The sequence below is a fragment of the Neovison vison genome, chromosome 3, assembly GCF_020171115.1.
Source record: "Neovison vison isolate M4711 chromosome 3, ASM_NN_V1, whole genome shotgun sequence".
Lineage (NCBI taxonomy): Eukaryota > Metazoa > Chordata > Mammalia > Carnivora > Mustelidae > Neogale > Neogale vison.
The window spans coordinates 193,940,823-193,956,104 of record NC_058093.1 but is presented as its reverse complement, the minus strand read 5'-3'; the positions used below and the strand labels follow the sequence as shown (position 1 = coordinate 193,956,104).

Genomic DNA, 15,282 nt, shown 5'->3' with positions numbered 1-15,282 from the left:
ACATACCAAAAATCTAAAAAAAATCACGTAGTTGTGATTCTTTTCTAAAAGTAATTCCAGTGACCTTCCAGCTTAAAATTTGGAGACAATTTTTCCTTAACAGTGTATCAAGTACCAATAGATTCAAATGCTGATACACTGTTAATAGTGTTAAGTCCCATTAATTCACAATTTAATATCATATACACTACATACTCAAATTTTCAATCTTGCACAGCACATTAACAGAGTTACTAGGAAAACTGGACTACCACAACCAAGATGTTACAGAGCGCACAAGAATTCTGACAGGGAGAGCCAAGATCTAGGAGTAGTTTTCTTTAGGCAACAATTCTACCAAAACAACATGGGAAAAGGAGTAATTAAAAATACTCAAGACATATTAAATGCACGGCTGACTCCAAATTGCCGTTTAGTATGCTTGGTATTACAGGATATAAAAACTACCTCATCTATGGAATGTTGAGCTGACACCCAAGACAATCAAAGCCTCCCACATTCAATATCCCACTATTTTCTGGTTGTACCAAAAAATAAACAACCAGCAAATTATTTCACCTCTTAAAAAAAAGCATTTACACTTAAAAAATGGGATGAGGTGGGATTCCCTCCTTCTTAAAAATGTTTCTAGAGCTACTAAAAAACTTGCATTTACAAAATAGTTGATAAAAATATTCCTCTGGATTGTACAAGAAGGGAGACAGGGACCACTGATAAGACATGGTATGTGATATTAATCAGACTTGGCTTCTTTCTCTCCTGCTTCATCGGATGCTGGACTCTCCTCATTTTTAGTTTCTCCATTTTCTGCAGGTAAGTCTTCTTTCGTTTCTTGGTTAGCCACTTCAGCCTGTTTTCCCTTTGCTCCTCTTTTCCCCTTTGTTTGCACTTTTTTGTCTGAAGATTTATCCTTTGCTGCCGCCTTCTTGGGCTTCGCTTCCACTTTCGCAGGCGCGGGCTTCGCGGACAACCGCGCCTACCTCCTCTTGGGCTCCTCCTTCGCCGCGCCCTCAGCGGAGCTCACCTTCCTCTTGGGCATTGTGGCGGCGGGGCGGGCGCGTGCCGAGTGCCTCCGGGCAGCGGCGCGCCGAGAGCCTTCGCGAAGCTGGGCTGCCTGGCAGCTGCTGCTCCTCCTGCTGCCCGAGCTGCTGTGACCCGCCAAGGCAGGATTCTCTTACATGAGTCTTGGACAAAGCTACAAGAGCAAGGTATCATTCTGGGGACAGGAGGGGTTCTGTAGTGTCGCTCAGGGACCACATGTTGGTATATAAGTTGGTATTGGAGAACAGACCTCTGGGGCTGGAACCTGAAAATCTAATTTAGGCTATTGATGAAGTCCTAGGGGAATGTCAGGTCAAATCTTCTGACTCAGGGCCTTTAACTTGGATGTCTGCCTGGAGGCAGGTGCTCATTGTGTGTCAGAATGCACATTTTGGTCCGGCGCATCCTTCAAAATTGACATGGGCTCGGGGCATTTACTTTGCTCTTAATATTCAGGGATTGGGCAACAGTGAAGTGTATAGTCTCCTTCAGGAGGGTTGGCACAATCATCTGGTATTGCAACAGAGGCCACATCCCGGAGGGCATGTGGGCCGGGACTTTGGGGACAGATCTGCTAACACGAATTCGGGTTAGGGTGAGGGCCAAGGTGATCAAAGGCCCGATCAGCAGGCCCTGAGGGCAGCTCATAGTGTATTGAAATTAAGGAGTCATGGAGGCGGTAGTGAAGGCTATCTTGTCTGGATTCTGTGTCCAGGACAGTCGCAAAATATAGGGGTGGCTTCATGGGACCATGGAGATTCTTCATCTCCGTGTATTCCGCCCAGCTCCCAAGAGTTTGGTATCTCGGAGGGAAGGGAAGACTGCTGTTTTCAGTCTCAGGGGAACCGTAAAAGAGAGATTCCAGAGAGAGTTTCTGGGTCTGGGTGCCTAGAAAACACCAATGAGGTAGAGGATTTGACAGTAGCAACCTGGTAGGCCTGCTCTGCAGACTCCTGGTTCATCTACTAGGGCCGTTTGTTTGAAAGCAGGCTCACGCTTAGGGTCACAATGTGTTTGTGCCCAGGGCGTCTCCCATGAGTGACCGTGGTCTCAAAGCCCATGCAGCTTGTTCCCACTCTGAGGGTTGGACATCCATTTCACAGGCCAGATTTCCTGCCATCAGGAAGAGGGGAACACTTGTGACTCAAGTCCCCCTATAGGAAGGGATTTGAGCTAAATTCTGGGGACAGATGCCTGAATAGCCAGGTTGAGAAGAGATGTTGATTTTGGTCCATGGAAGGTCCTACCTGCAGGATATGGGGCCCAATGTCTAGGTGGCTGACTGGAGGTCGTGGATCAGACTATGTCAGACAGAGCTTTAGTTCCCATGGTGGCCCATGATATTAGGGCATTGTCGAGGGCCATGCAGGTGGATCCTCATGTGGGGGATCTGGACAGACTCACCAGGCACTTTTTCTTTCTATGGGACAGGCAAAATGCTGCGTTGTGCCCCCAGAATTCCCTATTAATAGGGCCTGGGGACAAGTAGGGTGAGGATGGAATTGTAAACACAAACTATGGTTAAATTCAGTGCCAGTGGAAGGCAGTTCCAATGTGCAGTGGCTGATTCGACAGATCCAGCACCTGAGTCAGGGCAGTTGTTCAATGTTTTCTCACACTGGCATTTGTGTCTATGATAACTGAAAATTGGAGGGGTGGCGTCAAGAGGCCATGGAGGATTTCCCATGCTGAGACTTATGAGATGTTCCAAACAGTAAGTTTTCCTTCTACTGGGCAGGTGGAATCTGATTTGTTTGCTCCAGGGTCCCCCATGTAGAAATTCTGGGTAGCAAAGCTCTCCAACATGGATGCCTGGAAAGAACACCTCCATTCTCCATTGCAGCTGAGGAACATGGCAGGTGCATTCTGGTTTCTCTGGTGTGAAGTACCAAGGGCAATGAGTTAACATGGAATCTCTTTCAGATGGGTCACACTGCTGGTTTGTTACCAGGGAGATCTTAGAATGTGCTGGTGGCTAAGGTGCGGTACAGGATTCTACTCTTCTGAGGGTTTGGCACACGTCAGGTGCACGGTTTCATTCTGGGGACAGGAAATGTTCTGTTGTGTGGCTCAGGGACCACATGTTGTATCATAAGTTGGTATTCCAGAATAGGCCTCTGAGGACAGATGCCTGAAAGCCTAATCAAGGGTTCCAATGAGGTCCAAGGGCATGTCAGGTTCAATCTTCTGACTCAGGACCATTGACGTGTCTTTCTAGCTGAATTTATCTGATCAGGGTGTTTCAGACTGCGCATTTGTGTCCACAGCAGCAGCCAAAATTGGGGTTGGCTCAGGGGCCTTGCAGGTTCCTCTTAATCTGTAAGGTTTGGGCAACTGTGATAGGCACAGTTTCCTTGGAGAATGCAGCCAGAGTCCTGTGGTGCACCTCGAGTGACCCCTCCTGGAGGGCATGTGAGCCATGATTTTGGGAGAGAAGTCTGCAAACACAAATTCGGGTTCGGGTTAGTCGCAAGGCGATCACAGGCCAAATGCATAGACCTGAGGGTCAGCTCGTCAGGAACTGTAATTAGGGTGACTGGAAGACGGTAGCACAGCCTTTTCTATCTGGATTGTGTGTCCAGGATGACCTCAGAATGTAGTTGAGGTCTCATGGATCCATGGGAGACTTTTCCTCTCTAAGGATCCTGGTGGCTTTTTCGGGGAAGATAAGAGTGCTGTTTTCCATCTTAGAGGTGCCCCTAAACAGGGATTCCAGAGATGGGTTCTGGAACTGGGCGCCTGGAAAATCCCACCAAGTGTTAGGATTTGGGTCTAGGGGCGTACCAGGCCTGCAATGCAGGAACCTTGTGGTGGAACTTAGAGGGTTCGTTTGAAAGCATACTCGAGTGAGGGTCACGATGCCGTTTGTGCCTCGGGGAGCCCTCAGGAGTTGGCGTGGTCACATTGGTCATGTACCTTGCTCCCACTTTGAGGGCTGGATATCCATCCCAACAGTCAGATTTCCTCCCATGGGGAAGGAGTAGTACTCTATAGTGCTTCTCCCATTTGAAGGATTTCAGCAAAGTCTGGGGAAAGGTGCCAGAATACCATGTGTGGGTAGAGATGACAGTTGGGCCATGGCCAGTCCCACATGCTACATATGGGGCCCGCTCTCTGGGTGACTGACACTAGGTCGGGGCTCAGGCTCTGTCAGACACAACACTAGTGGCCAGGGAAGTCTATAAATCGGGGTTCCCTCCAGGGCTGAGCTGATTGATCCTCATGTGGGGATTCTGGGAAGACTAACCAGGCACTTCTTCTTTCTATGGGGAAGGCAGAATGCTGCATTGCAGCTCCAGGATTCGATACCAAGAGAGCTTGGGGAGCAGTAGGGTGAGGATGGAATTGTAAACACAAGCTACTGTACAATTCAGTGCCAAGCGGAACACAGTTCCAATGTGAAGCGGCTTATTCAAGATATCCAGAACCTGAGTAAGGGCGGGTCTCAGATGTTTGCTCACACTAGAGTTTGTGTCTATGATGACCAACAAATGGAGGGGTGGCATCAAGAGCCCATGGAGGATTTCCCACGCTGAGGTTTCTGAGATGCTCCAAACAGCAAGGATTCCTTCTACTGGACAGGTGGAGTCTGGTTTGTTTGCTCCATGGTACCCCATGTGGAAAGTTTGGGTAGCAGAACTCATCAGCAGGGACACCTGGAAAGGACACCTCCATTGACCATTGCAGCTGAGGAGCATGGCAGGTCCGTTCTGGTGACTCTGGAGCGAAGTACCAAGGCCTTGAGTTAATATGGAATGTCTTGCACATGGGTCACAATGCTGGTTTGTTACCAGGGAGATCTTAGAATGTGCTGTTGGCAAAGGGGCCTTGCAGGATTCTCCTACCCTGAGCTTTTGACACAGGTCCAAGAGCACGGTTTCCTTCTGGGGGGAGGAGGTTTTCTGTTGTATGGCTCAGGGACCACATGTTGTATCATAAGTTTTTATTCCAGTATAGGCCTCTGAGATCATACGCCTGAAAAACTAATGGAGGGTTCCAGTGAGGTCCTAGGGACATGTCTGGTTCAATATTCTGACTCAGGACCATTGACTTGGGTGTCTGCCTGGACATAGGGAATCAGAGTGTTTCAGAGTGTGCATTTGCGTGCAGAGTGTCCTCCAATATTGGCGTGGTCTCATGGACCTTGCAGGTTTCTCCTAATCTAGAGGTTTTGGGCAACTCTGGGGAAACTGTTTTTTTTTTTTTTTTTCAGTCTTTCTCTGGCGGTTTTTATGCTTGTTCACTTTTTTTTCCTCTCACCTTGACCGCCTTTGATGGTTTCTGTAGTATTAGAAGAAATCAAACCGCACCCTGATCTCCCTCTCAGAGAGAAGCCTCAGTCTGGGTGCAGAAGTTGAATAAATTCCCCCTTGGCCGCTGGCAGAGCAGGTTCCAAGTTGCAGACCCTGGGGGCGCAGGATCTTTTGCTCGTACCCAAAACCAAGGCAGTGGCGGCTGTCTAGGATCTCCCGACCGCCATAGAGGTTCCAAGCAGCGATCGCACACTGAGATTTTGCCGCCGGCCCGGGCTGGGAGTGCCCGGCTTGCGCGCACCTCTTTTTAGAGGCGGCTGTGGGTCGGGCGCGCGTCTGGGGCACTAAGAACGGGGCGCTGGTCCATAAGCCGCAGGCTGGGCTTTTGCGTGCCTCTGTCCGGGGAAGAGTTTCGGGCGCGCGGCTTAGGCTTTGAAACAATGGCGCGGGTCAAAGAGGCTGGCCGGGCCTTTGTAACTCAGGGGAGCATGAGGGATGTGCGCGCGTATCTCAAGCTTTGTGGTAGGGCTAGCACACATTCTGCAGACCGGCGCAGCTCCCATCCCCTCACTGGAACTAGAACCCACGCATTCTCTGGCGCGCTGGTGGCTTAGGGACCAAGAGCAGTTTCTCTGCCGCACTCTCTCTGCCTCTGCGCCGGGGAGGCTGTCTGGGGCCGGGGACTTAAGCCCCTGTCCCTAGTCGCCCCGATTCCCACAATTTCCCCCTGCAATCCTTTGCTCTTTTGGAGTGCTTTCAACCAGTCTCCAAGTTACTTCTGGTCCCCAGACGCAGGGCACTCTCGCTCATATTAGGGTATTACTTTCCAACCGGTCGCCTCTGGTGGCTCCCTCCCCCTTTGGTTTATCTTCCGATATCAGTCCACTGTTCCCATTCCGCTTTACCTGCCCACTGGCGTCTTCTGCCCCTGTAGAGATCCAGACGTGTATAATTCTGATCTCAGGCTGGTTTCATGGGTGATCGGAGTTCTTTGGTAGGTAATCAGCTCACTTTGGGGTACCGGCTGAAAAGGCGCCTCTTCCTACGCCCCCGCCATCTTGTCCTTCTTGGGAAACTCTGATGGGCAAAGTTTCCTTGGGAATGGCAGGCAGAGTCCTGTGGTGTGGCTCCAAAGACAAGACCCTGGAGGGCATGTGAGTCATGGTTTGGGAGAGATGTCTGCAAAGAAAAATTGGGGTTAGAGTTAGTGTCGAGGCAATGGCAGGTCCAATACTTAGACCAGGAGAGCAGCTCCTCAGGAAATGTAAAGAGGGTGACACGAATGTGGTAGCACTGGCTATTATATCTGGATTGTGTGTCCTGGATGGCCTCGGAATGCAGATGTTGTCTCATGGATACATGGGAGATTTTTCCTCTCTAAGGATTCTAGCGGTTCCCAATAGTTTGTTAGCCTTTTTGCGGAAGGGAATCGGGCTGTTTTCCATATAAGCAGTGCCTCAAAACAGGGATTCCAGAGACGGGCTCTGGGTCTGGGTGCCTGGAATATCCCACCAAGTGTTAGTATTTGGGACTAGGGGAGTACCAGGCCTGTAATGCGGTATCCTGGTGGTGCAACTGAGAGGGCTTGTTTGAATGCATGCTCAGGCTTAGGGGCACAATGCCTGTTTTTGCCGAGGGTGGCTCCCATGAATGACCATGGTCTCATGGGCCATGCAGCTAGTTCCCACTCTGAGGGTTGGACACCCATCTCAACAGCCAGGTTACCTGCCATCGGGAATGAGGATTACTCTTGTGCTTCAGGTTCCCCCATAGGAAGGGATTTTGAGCTATGGTCTGGGAAAGATTCCTGAATACCCATGTTGGATAGGGATAATGGTTTTGGGCTATGGCAGGTCCCACCTGCAGGATATGGCGCCCACTGTCTGCATGGCTGTCTGGAGGTCATGGCTCAGGATGTGTCAGACAGAGCCTTATTGCCCATAGCTGTCTATGATATTACGGTGCTGTCGAGGGCCAGGCAGGTGGATCCTCAGGTGGGGTTTCAGGCAGACTCAACAGGCACGTCTTCTTTCTTTGTGGTAGGCAGAATGCTGAGTTGTGGCTCCAATGTTCCTTATCAAGAGGGTTTGGGGATGAGGAGGGTGAAATGGAATTGTACACACCATCTATGTTTCAATTCAGTGCCAAGCAGAAGGCAGTTCCAGTGTGCAACTGCTGATGCAAGTTATCCAGAATCCGAGTAAGGGGGGATGTCAGATGCTTGCTCATGCTGGAGTTCGTGTCTACATTGACCACCAAATGGAGGGGTGGCGTAACAAGGCCATGGACGATTTCCCACCCTGGGGCTTGTGAGATGCTCTAAATAGCAAGGTTTCTTTCTACTGGACAGGTGGAGTCTGGTTTGTTTACTCCAGTGTCCCCCATATGGAAAGTTTGGGTGCAGAGCTCTCCTGCATGGATGCCTGAAAAGCACAATTCCATTGACCACTGCATCCGAGGAACATGGCAAGTTCGATCTGGTGGCTCTGGGGAGAAGTTCCAAGTGGCCTGAGTTGACATGGCGTTTCATGCTGTTGGATCACAATGCTTGTTTGTATCCAGGGATCGTTAGAATGTTGGGGAGGTCAGGGGCCATGCAGGATTCTCCTATACTGAGTCATGGACACAGCAACCAAGAGCAAGGTATCCTTCTGGGGACAGGAGGGGTTCTGTTGTGTGGCTCAAGGACCACATGTGGGAATGTAAGTTGGTATTGGAAAACAGGCGTTTGTGGACAGGCGCCTAAACATCTAAACTAGGGTATTGATGAAGTCCTATAGTCATGGCAGGTTCAAACTTCTGACTCAGGGCCTTTGACTTGGATGTCTGCCTGGAGGTAGGGGCTCATTGTGTGTCAGAATGCACATTTGGGTCCAGAGCCTTATTCAAAATTGAGGCGGGCTCAGGGGATTTTACTTTGCTCCTAATCTTCAGGATTTGGGCAACCATGAAGAGCAGAGTTTCCTTTGGGAGCATAGGGACAGTCGTTTTGTGTGGCACCAGAGGCCCCATCCTGGAGGGCATGTGGGCATGCCCTTTGGGGAGAAAAATCTGCAAAAGCAAACAAGGGTTATAGTGAGGGTCGATGTGATCACTGGCCCGATGTGCAGGCCCTGAGGGCAGCTCATAGTTTACTGAAATTAAGGTGTCATGGAGGCGGTAGCACAGGCTTTTCTGTCGGGTGTGTGTCCAGGATGGTTGCAAAAGGTAGGAGTGGCTTCATGAGTCCATGGGAAATTCTTCGTCTCTGAGGATTCTGCTCAGCTCCCAAGAGTTTGGTGTCTGGGTGAAGGGAAGACTGTTGTTTTCCATCTCAGTGGACACCCAAAGAGGGATTCCAGAGCCAGGTTCTGGGTCTGGGCGCCTGGAAAACATGAACAAGGGTGAGGATTTGGCCCTAGGGACCTGGCAGTCCCACTCTGTGGGCTCCTGATCCAGCGACTGAGGGGTTTTGTTTGAAAGCAGGCTCATGCTGAGGATCACAATGGCTGTTTGTATCCAGGGAGTCTTCCATAAGTGACCGTGGTCTCATGGGCCATGCAGCTGGTTCCCAATCAGAGGGTTGGGAAGGAGGAGTACTCTTGTGTGTCAGGTTCCCCCATAGGCATGGATTTGAGCTACAGTCTAGGACAGAGTTCTGAATATCCAGGGTGAGTAGAGATGTTGGTTTCAGGTCACAGGAAGTCACAACTGCAGGAAATGTGGCCCACCGGCTGGGTGGCTGACTGGAGGTCGTGCCTCAGGCTTTGTGATATGGAGCCTTGGTGCCCATGGAAACCTATGATATTACAGTGTCGTCGAGGGCCATACAGGTAGATCCTCATGTGGGGTTTCTGGGCAGACTCACCAGGCACTTCTTCTTTCTTTGGGGGAGGCAGAATGTTGCATTGTGGCTCCAGAATCGCTATCAAGAGGTCTTGTGGACCAGGAGGTTGAGGATGGAATTGTTAAAATAAGCTATGATTAAATTCAGTGACAATCAGAAGGCACTTCCAGTGTGCAGCTGCTGATTCAAGACATCCACCACCTGAGCAAGGGCAGATGTCAGATGTTTGCTCACACTGGAATTTGTGTCTATGATGACTGACAAATGGAGGGGAGTCTTCATGAAGCCATGGAGGATTTCCCACCCTCGGGCTTGTGAGATGCTCCACACAGCAAGGTTTCCTTCTAATTGACTGGTGGAGCCTTATTTGTATGCTCCAGGGTTCCCCATGCAGAAAGTTTGGGGAGCAGAGACATCTGGAGCAGACATCCAGACTGCATGGATGTCTGGAAAGCCCACCTCCAGTGTCCATTGCAGATGAGGAAATGGCATTTTCGTACTGGTGACGCTGGGGCGAAGTTCAAAGTCGCCGGTGTTGACATGGAGTTTCATGCTGTTGGATCACAATGCTGGTTTGTATCCAGGGAGAAGTTAGAATGTTGGGGCGGTCAGGGGCCATGCAGGATTCTCTTACACTGAGTCTTGGACACAGCTACCATGACCAAGATATCCTTAAGTGACAGGAGGGTTTCTGTTGTGTGGCTCAGGGACCACATATTGGAATATAAGTTGGTATTGAAGAACAGGCCTCTGGGGACAGGTAACTGAAAATCTAAGCTAGCGTATTGATAAAGTCCTAGAGGCATGACATGTTCAATCTTCTGGCTCAGGGCCTTTGACTTAGATGTCTGCCTGGAGGCACGGGCTCATTGTGTGTCAGAATGTGCCCTTGGGTCCAGAGTTTTTGTTGGAATTGAGGTGGGCTACGGGTTTTGTACTTTGCTCCTAATCTTCAGGGCTTCGGCAACCGTTAAGGGCAGAGTTTCCTTCGGGTATGTAGGTACAATCATCTGGTGTGGCTGGAGACTGCTTCCTGATGGGCATGTGGGCAGGTCATTGGGAAAGAAATCTGCAAACACGAACTAGGGTAGGTTGAGGACTGAGGTTATCACAGGCCCGAACTGCAGGCCCTGTTGGAAGCTCATAGTGTACTGAAGTAAAGGTATCATGGAGGCGGTAGTGCAGGATTTTCTGTCTGCATTGTTTGTCCTGGACTTTCACAAAATGTAGGGTTGGCTTCATGGGGCCATGAGAGATACTTCGGCTCTGGGGATTCTGCTCAGCTCCCAAGAGATTGTTGTTTTCTGTCTCAGGGAACCCCAAAAGAGGGATTGCATAGAGAGGTTCTAGGTGTGGGTGCCTGGAAAACACCTACAAGGGTGAGTGTTTGGCCCTAGGGTGGTAGGCATGCTCTGCGGGCTCCTGGTCCAGCTACTGAAGGGTTTTGTTTGAAAGCAGCCTCACACTGAGGGTAATAATGCAAGTTTGTTCCCAGAGTGGCTCCCATGAGTGGCCGTGGTCTCATGGGCCATGCAAGTGGATCCCACTCTTTGGGTTGGACACCTACCTCAACAGCCAGGCTTTCTGCCTTCAGGAAGGAGGAGTACTCTTGTGCTTCAGGATCCTCCGTAGTCAGGGATTTTAGCTACAATCTGGGAAAGATGCTTGAATATCCAGGTTGAGTAGAGATGACGGCTTTGGGCCACAACAAGTCCAACCTGCAGGATATGGGGCGCACTATCTGCATGGCTGACACTAGGTCGTGGCTCAGGCTGTGTCAGACAGAGTCTTAGTGCCCATCTCAACAACCAGGTTTCCTGCCATTGGGAATAAGGATTCTCATGTACTTCAGGTTCCCCCATAGGCAGGGATTTGAGCTATGGTTTGGGAAAAATGCCTGAATACCCAGGTTGAAAAGAGATGACGGCTTTCGGCCATGGCAGGTCCCACCTGCAGGATATGGGGCCCACTGTCTGCGTGGCTGCCTGGAGGTCGTGGCTCCGGCTGTGTCAGACAGAGCCTGAGAGCCTGTGGCGACCTAAGATATTAGGGTGCCATCGAGGGCCATGCAGGTGGATCCTAATGTGGGGTTTCTAGGAAGACTCACCAGGCACTTCTTCGTTCTGTGGGGGGAGGCAGAAAGCTGCGTTGTGGCTACAGAATTCCCTATCATGAGGGCATGGGGACCAGGGGGGTGAGGTTGGAATTAAAAACACATGTTACAGTTCAATTCAGTGACAAGCGGAAGGCACTTTCAGCGTGCAGCGGCTGATTCGAGACATCCAGCACCTGAGTAAGGGCGGATGTCAGATATTTGCTCACACTGGTGTTTGTGTCTAGGATGACGGAAATATGGTGGGTTTGCATCAAGAGGCCATGGAGGATTTCACACTCTGTGGCTAGTGGGATGCTCCAAACAGTAAGGTTTCCTTCTACTGGACAGGAGGAGTCTCGTTTGTTTGCTCCAATGTCCCCCATATGGAAAGGATGGTAGCAGAGCTCTCCCTCATGAATGCCTGAAAAGCACTACTCCATTGACCATTGCAGCTCAGGAACATGGCAGTTTCGATCTGGTGGCTCTGGGGCACAGTTCCAAGGGGGCTGAGTTGACATGAAGTATTATGCTCTTCGATCACAATGCTAGTTTGTATCCAGGGAGACACTGGAATGTTGGGATGGTCAGGGGCAATGCAGGATTCTAATGCACTAAGTCTTGGACACAGCTACCAAGAGCAAAGTATCCTGCAACAGGAGGGTATGTTGTGTGGCTCAGGGACATGTTGGAATATAAGACAGTATGTGGGAACAGTCCTCTCGGGACAGGCGCCTGAAAACTTAAGCTAGGGCATAGATCAATTCCTAGGAGCATGTCAGGTTCAATCTTCTGACTCAGGGCCTTTGACTTGGATGTTTGCCTGGAGGCAGGTGGTAACTGTGTGTCACAATGTACACTTGCGTCCAGACCATTCTTGGAAATGGAGGTGTGCTCAGGGGCTTTGTACTTTGCTCCTAAACTTCAGGGTTTGGGAAACAGTGAAGGGCAGATTTTCCTTAGGGAGGGTAGGCACAGTCGTCTGTTGTGGCTCCAGAGGCCCCATCCTGGAGGGCACTGTGACAGGGTTTTGGAGACAGAAATCTGCAAACACGAACTAGCGTTAGGGTGAGGCCCGAGGTGATCACTGCCCCGATCTGAAGGCTCTGAGGGCATCTCATTGTGTAGTGAAATTAAGGTGCCATCGAGGCAGTTGGGCAGACTTTTCTGTCTGGATTGTGAGTCCAGAATGGTCACAAAATGTAGGGGTGGCTTCATGGTGCCATGCAACCTTCTTCATTTCTGGGGATTCTGCGCATCTTCCAAGAATTTGCTGTCTCTGGGGAAGGGAAGACTGCTGTTTTCCGTCTCAATGGACCCCCACAAAAGGGATTCTGGAGACAGTTTCTGGGTCTAGGAGACTGAGAAACACCAACAAGGGCAGGGATTTGCCCCTAGAGGCCTGGATGTCCCACTCTGCGGGCTCCTGGTCCAGCTACTGTGGGGGTTTGTTTGGAAGCAGGTTCACACTGATGGTCACAATGCCTGTTTGGCCCACAATGTGTTTGCAGCTCCCATGTGTGGCCGTGGTCTCATGTCCTTGCAGCTGGTTCCCACTCTGAGGGCTGGACATCCATACCAACGGCCAGATTTCCTGCCATCAGGAAGGAGGAGTACCCTTGTGCTTCAGGTACCCCATAGGCAGGGATTTGAGTTACGGACTGGGCACAGAGGCTTGAATATCCACATTGAGTAGACATGACGGCTTTGGGCCACAACAAGTCCCACCTGCAGGAAATGGGGCACTGTCTGGGTGTCTGACTGCAGGTCGTGGCTCAGGCTCTGTCAGAGAGAGCCTTAGTTCCCATGGTGGCCTAAGATATTAGGGTGTCATCGAGGGCCCTGCAGGTGGATCCTCATGTGGGGTTTCTGGGTAGACTCACCAGGCAATTCTTTTCTTGGGGCAGGCCGAATGCTGCGTTGTGGCTCCAGAATTCCCTATCAAGAGGGCTTGTGGACCAGGAGGGTGAAGATGGAATGGTAAACACACGCAACTGTTAAAGTAATTACCAAGTGGAAGGCAACTCCAGTGTGCAGTGGCTGATTGGATATATCCAACACCTGAGTAAGTGCGAATGTCAGCTGTCTGCTCACACAAGAGTTTGTATCTATATTGACCAACAAATGGAGGGTGGCGTTAAGAGGTCATGGAGGATTTCCCATGCTGGGGCTTGTGAGATGCTCCAAACAGCAAGGTTTCCTTCAACCGGACAGGGGGATTCGGGTTTGTTTGCTCCAGGGTCCCTCATGAGGAAAGTTTGTGTAGCAGAGCACTCCCATATGGATGCGTGGAAAGCACACCTCCATTGACCATTGCAGCAGAGGAACATGGCAGGTTCCTTCTGGTGGCTCTAAGGAGAAGTACAAAGGCCTGGAGTTGACATGGAGTATCATGAAGATGGGTCACAATGATGGTTTGTTACCAGGGAGAACTTAGAATGTGTTGGTGGCTAAGGGGCCATGCAGGATTCATTAACCCTGAAAGTTTGACACAGGTCCAAGAGCACGGTTTCCTTCTTGGGACAGGAGGTGTTCTGTTGTGTGGCTCAGGGACCACATGTTGAATCATAAGTTGGTATTCCAGAACAGGCCTCTGACGACAGGTGCCTGAAACCTAATCTAGGGTTCCAATGAAGTACGTGGGGCATGTCAGGTTCAAACATTTGACTCATGCCCATTGACTTGGATATCTGCCTGGATGTAGGTTATCAGGGTGTTTCAGACTGCGCATTTGAGTCCACAGCGGCCTCCAAAATTGGGGTGGGCTCAGGGGCCTTGCAGATTTCTCCCATCTGGTGGGTTTGGGCAACTTTGATGGCACAATTTCCTTGGGGATGGCTGGAACAGTCCTGTGGTGTGGCTACAGAGACCCCATCCTGTAGGGCATGTAAGTTATGGTTTTGGGAGAGAAATTTGAAAACACAAACTCGGCTTAGGGTTAGTGGCGAGGGGATCACAGGCCCAATGCATAGACCTGGAGAGCAGCTAGTCAGGAACCATAAGTCGGGTGACTCCAAGGCGGTAGCACTGGCTCTTGTTTCTGGATTGTGTGTCCAGGATGGCCTCGGAATGCCCGTGGGAATCATGGGTCCATGGGAGATTTTTTAGCTCTAAAGATCCTGGTGGCTCCCATTGTTTGGTGGCTTTCTCGGGGAAGGGAAGAGTGCTGTTTTCCCTCTTATGCGTGCCCCAAAACAGGGATTCAAGAAACGGGCTCTGGGTCAGGGTTCTTGGAAAATCCCATCAAGGCTTAGGATTTGGGCCAAGGGGCATACCTGGCTTGCAATGTAGGATCCTGAAGGTGCAACTGAGAGGGCTTGTTTGAAAACATGCTCAGGCTGTGGGTCACAATGCCTGTTTGTGCCCAGCGTTGCTCTCATGTGTGGGCGTGGTTTCATTGGCGATGCAGCTGGCCCCCACTTTGAGGTTTGGACATCCATCCCAAAAGCCAGGTTTCCTACCATGGGAAGGAGTAGTTCTCTCTTGTGCTTCAGGTTCCCCCATTGGCAGCGATTCCAGCAAAAGTCTGGGGACAGGTGCCTAAACACCAAGGATGGGTGGAGATGGCGGACTTTGTCCATGACCAGTCTCACATGCTGGATATGGGGCCCGTTCTCTGGGTTGCTGACACTAGGTAAGGGATCAGGCTCTGTCAGACACAGCACTAGTGGCCAGGAAGCCTATAAATCAGGGTTCCTTCGAAGGCTGAGCAGATTGAATCTCATGTGGGGTTTCTGGGCAGACACACCATGCACTTCTTCTTTCTATGGGGAAGGAAGAATGCTGTGTGGTAGCTCCAGAATTCCCTATCAAGAGGGCTTGGGGACCAGGAGGGTGAGGATGGTACTGTAAACATAAGCTATGGATCAATTCAGTGCCAAGTAGAAGGCAGTTTCTTTGTGCAGCGGCTTATACGGGTATCTAACACCTAAGCGTGGATTTCAGATGTTTGCTCACACTGGAGTTTGTATCTATGATGACCAACAAATGGAGGGGTGGTGTCAAGAGGCCATGGAGTATTTCCCATTCTGAGGCTTGTGAGATGCTCCAAACAGTAAGGTTTCCTTCAA

The 15,282-nt window shown here is 50.5% G+C and overlaps 1 pseudogene; it reads right to left on the bottom strand.

The window, feature by feature from the left end:
• Positions 1 to 399: 399 nt before the first annotated feature.
• LOC122901972 lies at positions 400 to 1,039 on the bottom strand (annotated as a pseudogene).
• Between the last annotated feature and the right edge of the window lie 14,243 nt (positions 1,040 to 15,282).